This window comes from Pangasianodon hypophthalmus, chromosome 20 (genome assembly GCF_027358585.1).
Source record: "Pangasianodon hypophthalmus isolate fPanHyp1 chromosome 20, fPanHyp1.pri, whole genome shotgun sequence".
Taxonomy (NCBI): Eukaryota; Metazoa; Chordata; class Actinopteri; order Siluriformes; family Pangasiidae; genus Pangasianodon; species Pangasianodon hypophthalmus.
Window position 1 is genome coordinate 20,749,521 of NC_069729.1, and position 9,581 is coordinate 20,759,101.

Consider the following 9,581-nt stretch of genomic DNA (forward strand, 5'->3'; position numbering starts at 1 on the left):
AGGTTTGGTTCTCTTTAATTTATTATAGCCGTCTCGCTGCCCCAGAGATACGCACAGCATCAGAGAACATCGCTACATTCAGTCTGGATTTAAATTTCCTTTCTTATTAGCACAAGACGTAAAATACCCCTTTAATATCCCTGATCTGTTTTTGCAATCGAAGAATGATGACCAGTAGCTGTAACAGTCCATTTCAAAATACTCAGATATTAATATCAAAAGATTACACTGTATTTTAGGAAATGAACATTTCTGCAAATGTGCTGTGTAATCGATCAGATTCTCATGTTGCTCATTACAGATTTGCATTTCTGGTTTGTCGATCGTTATATTCAGGTGTGTGGTGAAATCCAGTTCTACCTTCTCAGTAAGTTTCCTTGGCTTTACCAACGCCAAAATCAGCAAATTAAGTGTGGCTCTGAGGGTGTTGGAAAAGTTTCCAACTGATCCACCCCAGCAACGACATTGTGTTTTCGGAGTCATCGCATTAATCTTTATTCCACCTTCCCCTTTCCAAACTCTCCTCTTCACGCTGGCACGGCTTCTCACAACCCCTGTGTTCATGCTACAAAACTATAAAACATAAGTAGAAACCTTTCTGACAACATTTCGGATAATTTACAATTATTGGCCCTGGGCGAAATTATGCACCTTTAAACACTACGCTGATGTTGTTGTTTTTTTTCTCTCTCTTTTAATGATGTGTCTTGTGAACACCTCGCTATGTGACGCAGCAGCGTTTTCCCCAAGGGCACAACACAGGCATAAAATATCTTTAGACGCATCCCAGGTTCAGGACGTATATCTGCCTCCAGATTTCAAATTTCTGTTGATGTATTTTGTACTTTGAGATAAAAAAAGTCACATTTTCCCCAGACAGAGATATTTCCTGACTCTTCCTCTGAGCAACATGCTGAAAGCCTCACAGTCACAGGGTATTTGGATGGATTTTGATTACAAAGGCGTATAAAAATAGCCTGGTCTATTTCTTTTTATTTATTAATAAATGCCAGGAAAACATAACTTGAAAAGAATGCAGTCATGAGTTTCTAATTCTTGCTAATATCTTCTGTTTAAAACACCAAGTACTTGTGTTTGAGTTGAAAATGTCTTTTATTTATAACAGAAATGCCTGTTCATAGTTATGGCATCTACGTTCTTAGAGATAAAGGGTTCTTCAAGGGTTTTTTTTGTATAATTGAAGGTCCCTAGCTTCCAAAAACAATTGTTCCACCTGGAATCCTTTATGATACTTTTTGTTGTAGGGTTTTATAGAGAAGGACGACTGAAGGCTTCTACATTTTCATATAGTTTTGATAAAACCAATCAAATGTTTAGATTTAGGCTTATTAAAAAAAAACTTTATCAAAAGCAGCACATTCACATCATCCATAAATGTGTGTGTATATAGTTTTCATAAATGCACACACTCTTTCTCTGTGAGGTCATGGTTTTTCAGCCTTAATGGCCATTTGTTTTTCGTTCCTGATCTGTCAGGGCGCTGATCTCGCCTCCGCAATGATCTCATAATTTATTCCCCCCTTACAAAATAGGAAAAAGAAGCACAACATCACAGGTGTCTGTGATTGACAAAGGGAAAAACGAGCGAGGCCTTTTCTTCCTCCATCTCCAGCGGATGTTTAAACTCTTGTCTAAAATCCAAGGAAACATGCCATCAATGTGGGATCTCCACAAAAAAAATACCCAAACCATCAACCCTTCCGATCATCACATTGCTTATATGGGTCTGGCTGAAAGTGTGTGTGTGTGTGTGTGTGTGTGTGTATCTCGTTTTCCTAAATGTTGTTGGCAACCAGCAGCCCACCTGCATCTCTGTGTGTATAGACCCCCTATGTATGTTCGAAAGTCTGCGCTCTCCGTCAGGGATTACAGGGATTACTCTTCTGAGGTGGAAAAATATTCCATCTTTCAAGAATTTTATCATCGCCGTAATGAAAACATTCGCTAACCAACAAAGCCTTCAGTTCCAAGTAGCTGCGTTATGGATTTCCCACAGGAAACTGTAGTGACATCTCCAGCTTTGATGTGTCACATCCAGAAATTATCAAATGCAATACATTTCCTTATTCGTAAACATGTTTGTGCAGTTTTCGTACCCACACACTATTTCCGAATGAAGTCATGATTTGGTCACGGTGATAACAATCAGATACTTGTGACTGAGGCCTTTGTTATCTACAATAGACTCTTCTGTACTGGTTTCACACCTCATAGATGTCGCAACAACAACAAAAAAATCTGGTGTCAGTTTGCAATCACACAGATCTAATAATCACATGATCTGCTTGGTCTAAATCCTTCCGAGAAAATGACGCATGAGTAACAGTTGTTTTTATATCTCCTCAAATAGTTTTCAAGTAACGTTAGATTACAAAAAACAAAAAGATCAATTCGTCACGTCTTACTGGTTTATTAAAAATAATCAAGAATAAGCAAACAAAATTATTCTCTTTGTGCTGTACCACCTCTAAGGGACGTCCCTCTGAAGTTAGGGGACATTCGGTTTTGGTTTGCTGTGGAATGTAAGATGGAAAGACATTCAACAACATACATGGTCCTGTGTTGGAAACTTCCGAGTCAGAAATGTTCCTACATTCACAGGGAGACGTTTCTGGAACCATCATCAAAAAGAAGATTCTTTCTTACATTCATGGACTTTACAAAATTACTTTTTAAAACTTTATTAAAGGATGTTCCAAGGACGTCATTTTGTTAGCTGAGTTGTTACTCATTAATTCATTCATCTTCAGTTACTGCTTTATCCTGGTCAGAGTGGAGGTGGATCTGGAGTCTATCCCGGGAACACTGGGCGTGATGTGGGAATACACCCCGGATGGGAAGCTGGTCCACTGCAGGACTGGGTTGCTACTTTCAGGACTAAAACAAAAGCTAAACAGTTGCGTTTGAGGATTTGTGGCAGCTGTACCTTTTTTACCTTTTATTTATTTATTTATTTAAAGAAGGTAGGTTATGTCCTGAGTCTGGAGAATCAGAACATGCGAAAGCTCACTGGTGTCTTTGCTGAAAACCTGAGAAACAGGACAGGTGATGCTTTTTAAACTCGACACACCCTGCATGCACATTTGCACAGTAAACCTTTTAACCTTTTTTGTTCAGAAATCTGATTTGTATTTTAACCTTGTTAATGTTGTTGCTCTTGTGTTGTAAACTCTTAAAGATGTGGGTGTGCTTCTTTGGATAGTGTCTTTGGATAGTTCATAGTTTTAGATTCTAAAAGGAATTCTACTGTCTCTGAAAAAAAGGAAAAAACTCCGCACGCAGATGGACAAACTGTAGGACCAGACACAGTTTTAGACTTGACCTTGACCTTCTACTGAGAGGATACTGAGTAGTTTTGTACCTTGGTCTTGTTTTATACTTGTTGTAATATTTAAACTTTAGGTACATGAGCCTTGTACCAAGACTTTGTAGATGAAAATGTCTTGAGAAACCTTTTGGAGGACCTGGAGGACTGTTGGTTTCCTGGAGGACAGGTCCTTGATAAGACCTAATGGCATGATAGGATACTCGTAATCATTCAGTATTGCTCAGAGAAGCACATCTTCCAGAGATCCAACAATGGACTTGGTGTAACTGGTCAAAAGGAGAGGAATACTGGTGTATGAAACATTCTTAAATCCACAGTTGCAGTTGTCCACAGGAACAAACCATTCTTCTGTCCAATGTAGAAACACATAGATGCCACTGAGGTTGATGATCAAATGAATCCATGCTTCAGTCCCTCCTCAATCTTCTCTTTCATTGTTGACATGAAGGAGTCTTGGGATCATGAAGGTGTAGCATTGGACAGTAAGTCTATTTCTCAATCCCTTGGTAAAGTGCCAGAAAAAAACTCCACTATATTAGCATCAGGGCTTTCTACAGATGTAGAGGCACAAATGGGACCAACACTCTCAGAAAATAAAGGTCCTAAATTGTACGTTTCCTTGTCACTGGAGTCGTACCCTCAAGCGTTCACCTTTTACCTAGAAAGGTGCATATAGCGTACCTTTTAAGCTTTACAGTAGGAGGTAATTATGGTCCAATTATTTACCTTAAATCTTAAAGGTACACTATATCCATGTTTCCAGGTGAAGGTAAAGGTGAGATAAGGATATCTTCTGAGCGAAACAGAAAGGCACAGTTTAGTGTAATTTTTCTGAGAATCACATCATTGAGAAGATCTACGGATCATGAATATCAAGCCCACAGTGGTCTAGCGGCTGCAGTAGTGAACCTGTGACCTAATGACTCTCCTCCAAGCTCCTGTCCACAGGTTCACCAGTTTTATAACCTTTTATAGCCTTTATCATGAATCTGGCTTCTGTGTGATGATTGGATAAAGATCTAAACACACAAGTTAATGTTTTTTCAAGTTGTTTGTATGATTTTCTGACTTTCCAAGCAGTTCTTAAACAGTTCTATGTTGACCAAGAGGTTTTTCTTTCACTGAGGCTTAAAGATTAAATCCTGTTAGAAAGCTAGGAATACTTAACAGTCCAAGGACCATTTATGGAATTCTCTATCTCTCTTAAAAAAAGTCCTTCTAATAATCTAATAATTCATTCATTCATTTTCATGAACTGCATTAACTGCATTATTCTTATTAGAACATGGGACATGAGGTGGGAATACACCTTGGATGGGATACCAGTCCTATCCCAGGATATCACACACACACACACACACACACACTTAGGGGTAATTTATGATAACTAGTCCACCTACTGGCATGTTTTTGGGAAAGCCTGGAGATCCCAGAAGAAGCCCACACAGGGAGAACTTCTCAACAGACAGTAAACAGAGCAAATCTGTGAGAAACCAAAACACTAAAATTTTAAAAAACTACAAAAAAAATGAAAAAGAGTCAGGTTCAGGTGTGCTTGAAGCTAGAACTGAATACAATGAGGAGTGGGGGTTCCTGAGAACTGTGCTGAGAACAACCTCTTGTTTGGTGGTTTGCAAACTGGATCAAGACAACAAGCTTTTTTTTTTTTTTTTTGTGAAAGTGTTAGTCACAAAAATATGACTCATTTTTCCGAGTGTATCAGTGTGCACTTTATCTAGTAATTTGCTTGGTAATTTGCAACAGCATCTGAGAAGACTCCAGAATAAAGGAGGGAAACTGCCAAAATTCTGTGTTTGTGGCCAAAATCCAACATGAACTTTGTTCACCTGATCTTTTACAAAGCAACATAATAAAACATAATAAAACAAGTCAACTAAAACACAGCTTCTAGTCCTTGCGTGTCCTTTATTACTTCGTTAGAGGGATAACCATCGTTATATATCACCACTGTTACACCACAGCGCTGCTGAGTTCTGGATTGTGATTGGTCAGAAGGTGTTGATTAATTTTCTATGACAGCAGCTCTGACAGTAGTGCAGCTGCAAATCACAGGCTTCTATTAATGCGCTTGTTACCGTTACTATAGCAACAGCATTCAACTTCGGCATGGCAACAATAACTCAGCTTCACACACCACCCCGCTGTCGATTATTTTCCTGTAACGGCACCACACACGGTGTTTTATTTCTTACTTATCCAATGTTTTGAGTGGTTTTGAAGCTAGATCAATCTCCATGCAAGGTGTTATTTGCAAAGATATAACTCAATTATTCTTTAAAGATGTTTACTCTTAATGCTTAATTTGACTGTGATGATCGGATCCAACAGCGTGGGTGGAAGTGCACGTTTTTAATCAGAAAATTCGCTAACAGCCGATTCCAACGCAGCAAAGGGAACGAAGGAAAATGTAACACATTAACAGTAAGGTTCAGGGTTTGTACGCTTAAAGACAGGCCAAGATTTTGCAATGGATAATGGGATGGCAGGAGAATTAATCGGAGACAGGTGTGGATAATGATGAATTGGGCGATACCGGAGACGAGAAGGTCTCCAAGGGGGTGTGACGCACACACTCCGAATATCGCTTGAGTAAAATTTTGGAAGCATACTTTAACTTTTAATGTAATGTCTTTTTTTCAAGGGCAGGATATCTTCATTTCTGTAAATCAGGATTGAATATTCACAGAAATTAATTTGTGTGTGTGTGTGTGTTACAAGGAAATTATGCAAATGAAGTTTTGTTCATGAGGTGTCCTGGGTTTCCCTCGATAACTAAAGAGTTTGCAATGTTAAACATTTTCCTCCAGGGCAATGACAAAAAAATGAAGAAGACATTTCATCAAGTTTCCCACACAAAGATTATGCTCAGCACTTTGCTTTCAACCTGTGTGTTGGGAATAACATAAATTACAACGTGTCAGCCACGTACAAAGCAGTACTGTACAGTGCGTCATGTGAAATATTGCTAACCGCAAGAGATAAACTGCAGGATGCCATGTCATAGAAAACGCAGGTTAAAAAAAACAAGGCAGACGGTTGTGGTTTCACATTCCTTTAATGACCATTTTCCTCAGAAATAATAGAAAGAATCAGACCTTTGTTGGGGGTCTCTGTTTCGGACGTGATTCATGTGCCCAATGTTATGACTTGTCCCGATTTCCATTTTCTTCACTTCCTTTTTTTGTGCATTACATTCTGTGTCACTCCCTTATGACAAAGATTTATGGCAAAAGTCAGGCTAACTGATTCCTGCGCTAGGAATGTGAAGTGGATGTGTGACTCAGAAAGGAGAGATTTAGTGAGCTGGGTGAACACAAGCACAGCTGAATGGCTCAAAGCGAATTTGCTTGCATTCTCAAGTCAGGGTTGTGGAGTAATTACTGCCAGCTTCCTCAACAGCTAACCGCTAATTTGTGTCATACAGGATTTAAGTTAAAAACCCCAAAATCAAAAGGTTAAAAAAAGCAGTACAAACTTTATCTTGAACAGAATGTTTGGATTTATTGTAGGGCCTCACCACCTGGGCAAAGAAACAGAAGTAAATTCGTCACAGTGCATTTCTCAGCCAGAAGGTCATTAAGTAAGTTTCTGCCGTACTGAATAGATCAATCCTGCTCCTGTGCGGTTTGAAGTTTTCCCTAATTAGCTAACCAGCTAATTATTAAGCCCTATTCACAGTTAAGCATGAAGTGAGGGTTTAATACTGAAATTGCTATTCAGATGCTATTTATTAATTAATAGCATTCTCAGCTATAAAGAGCATAAATGGAGGAAATTAATCAGAGAAATTAATCAATGCTTATCTCAAAGAGAATTTTTTATGGAAAAAATTATGAATGAAATTAAAGTTAGCTGAAAGCAAATAATTCTTTTCGGGTTTAAAGGCAAGAGTTTGTATTTAACCCTGTCTCGCTTCTACTCAAGACAAATCTGGCAACCTCAAAAAGTTGTGAACTACACACAGGTGATTTTAATAATCTGAATGTGGAGCTCAGAAAATCCACTCGAGCATGTGTGTAACCCGACTCTGAATACTCGTAACTTTCCCCACGTCAACATTGCAGTAATTTTTGGAATGAAGTCACAGACTCTGTTTACGGCTCATAACATTTTAGACCAAATGACGTGTGAAAGTGTGAAAGCAACCTAAGCAGGCAAAAAGAATGTTTCTACTGTTTTTACAATGTTTTATTTAAGACATTATTGAGGTCATGTCGCTTATAATCCTCTAAAAAGAGACTGTCTTTATAAGTGTTTAAATTTTAATGCTTTATTTCCAATTAAATTTCATTCTCCTCAGAATTAACGTGAACTTTAACCTTGTATAATTCTCTCATATAAGGAAATAATGATCTTCTTTCATAATGTTTAAAAGGAGCAATGCAATCACGTCGTATCACATTTCTAGAGTCTCACGTGTTGCATTTTTCCTCAAATAATATTATAAAAGCTTCCACTGGACTGAGACGAATAACACAGATTTTTTCCTTGGCACTAAAATGCTAATGGCGTCCTGGCGAGGTAGAATTACACTGTTCAGCAGTGGAGCCGCTGACCTCAGCTCGTGTCACACACACAAAAGTACCCTTTCTAAAAATAACCCTTCTGTCGAGCCGTGGAAGACGGATTTCAAGAAGTTCATTTAGATATTTGATCCATGAAAGTTAGCAGGGAGTTCACTTATTAAGCCTGGGACAGATTTTGGGAACTCCTTAGAGACCGTGGTTATAGAGATGCCACATGTGAAAGATCTACACACCCACACACACACACACACACACACACACTCACACACACGCACACTTATACAAAAAAAAGCAATACAAATAGCAAGTGATTTTGTGATTAATTATAATTACTTGTCTTTTTTTGGCCAGGTTGAAAGGGTCATCCCTCGCTCTGAGCGACATGTTAAAAGCTCGACTTCACACAGCGATACTTGTTTCTGAGTTACATCATTAACTTGTCAATCATTGATTTATCAAAGTGTGTGAGTAGCACCGAGAGAAGCAGCGAGAGCTACCAGTCACGCCATGACGAGCCACAAGCCCGAACGCTGCTGACATCCACTCACTCTCTCTCTCTCTCTCTCTCTTAAAAAAAAAAAAAAACACAAAGTATGATATTTAGTGAAGCCGTAATTATGGAGAGCAGTTGCCAGGGCAGCGGGTCAACAAAACAAATCAGTGTCCTGTCCACACCTCCCATCTGTGATTAACATCAGAGCTGCAGATTTAAGGATCTGTCTGCGCCATCCTCCGAAGGCTTTAAAAGATTCTGGGTCAAGCCCAGGTAACGTCGAGCAAAAAGGTGTGGTGAAGATTAATCGGGTTTCCTTCGTTTTCCCATTAAAGGAGATTAAAAATCTCCAAGAGGGACGAAATCAAATGTCCGAAACAGGAAAGGAAAACATTCCTCTGGGTGACAGGAAAGGAAATAAGAGTGAGATATGGAAGGAGTGTGAAAACGAGAGAGAATAATTATGGTTTTTATACAGAGTACAGATTGGAAAAAGGGGAGGGGGTGGTGATGACAGATGCCACTTTCCGATAATGACGGTTATTTCTTCATCAGGTTTTATTTTCTCCCGCTGTCTGAGCGTGTGATTTGGATACGAGACACTTAGTGACGGACCAGAAACCTGTTTTTTGTTCTTGAACGAATCCTTTAACCCTGAACATCTCCAAAGATGCCCAAATGTTTGCCCTTTTACTTCCTTGGTTTTAGAGTCTCTTCTGTTTTATGATTTGTTGTCTTGAAGGAGTTTCAGAAACGCTGCTCACAGTGAGGAGTTAATAACAAACTCTGCACTTCACTATCCAAAGTTTAGGATGTTTAGGGCTGGAGTTTAGCTAAAAAATAAAGTGTGTCTCAGTTATCCATGATTGTGTCTTCGAATGTAAGTACATTTGACTTGTGTAGCCGCAGTATTTCCCCCTACATATATCCACACACACACACACACACACACACACACACACACATGAAACTCCTGGAATGTCATGTGAGACCAAGATTAAACATATAAATATGACACATAGGGAATAAAACACTAAAATAATCAACAATGGCTTGGTGAGATGAAGCGGTGTTCCTGTTACCGCCCCAAAGTTACCATAGCAACACTGCAGCCCAACGATTCACTTACGTTATATACGTTCAGTATAAATACAAACAGTCGTTCCCTCACCAGCTTCTCTTTATTCTCACT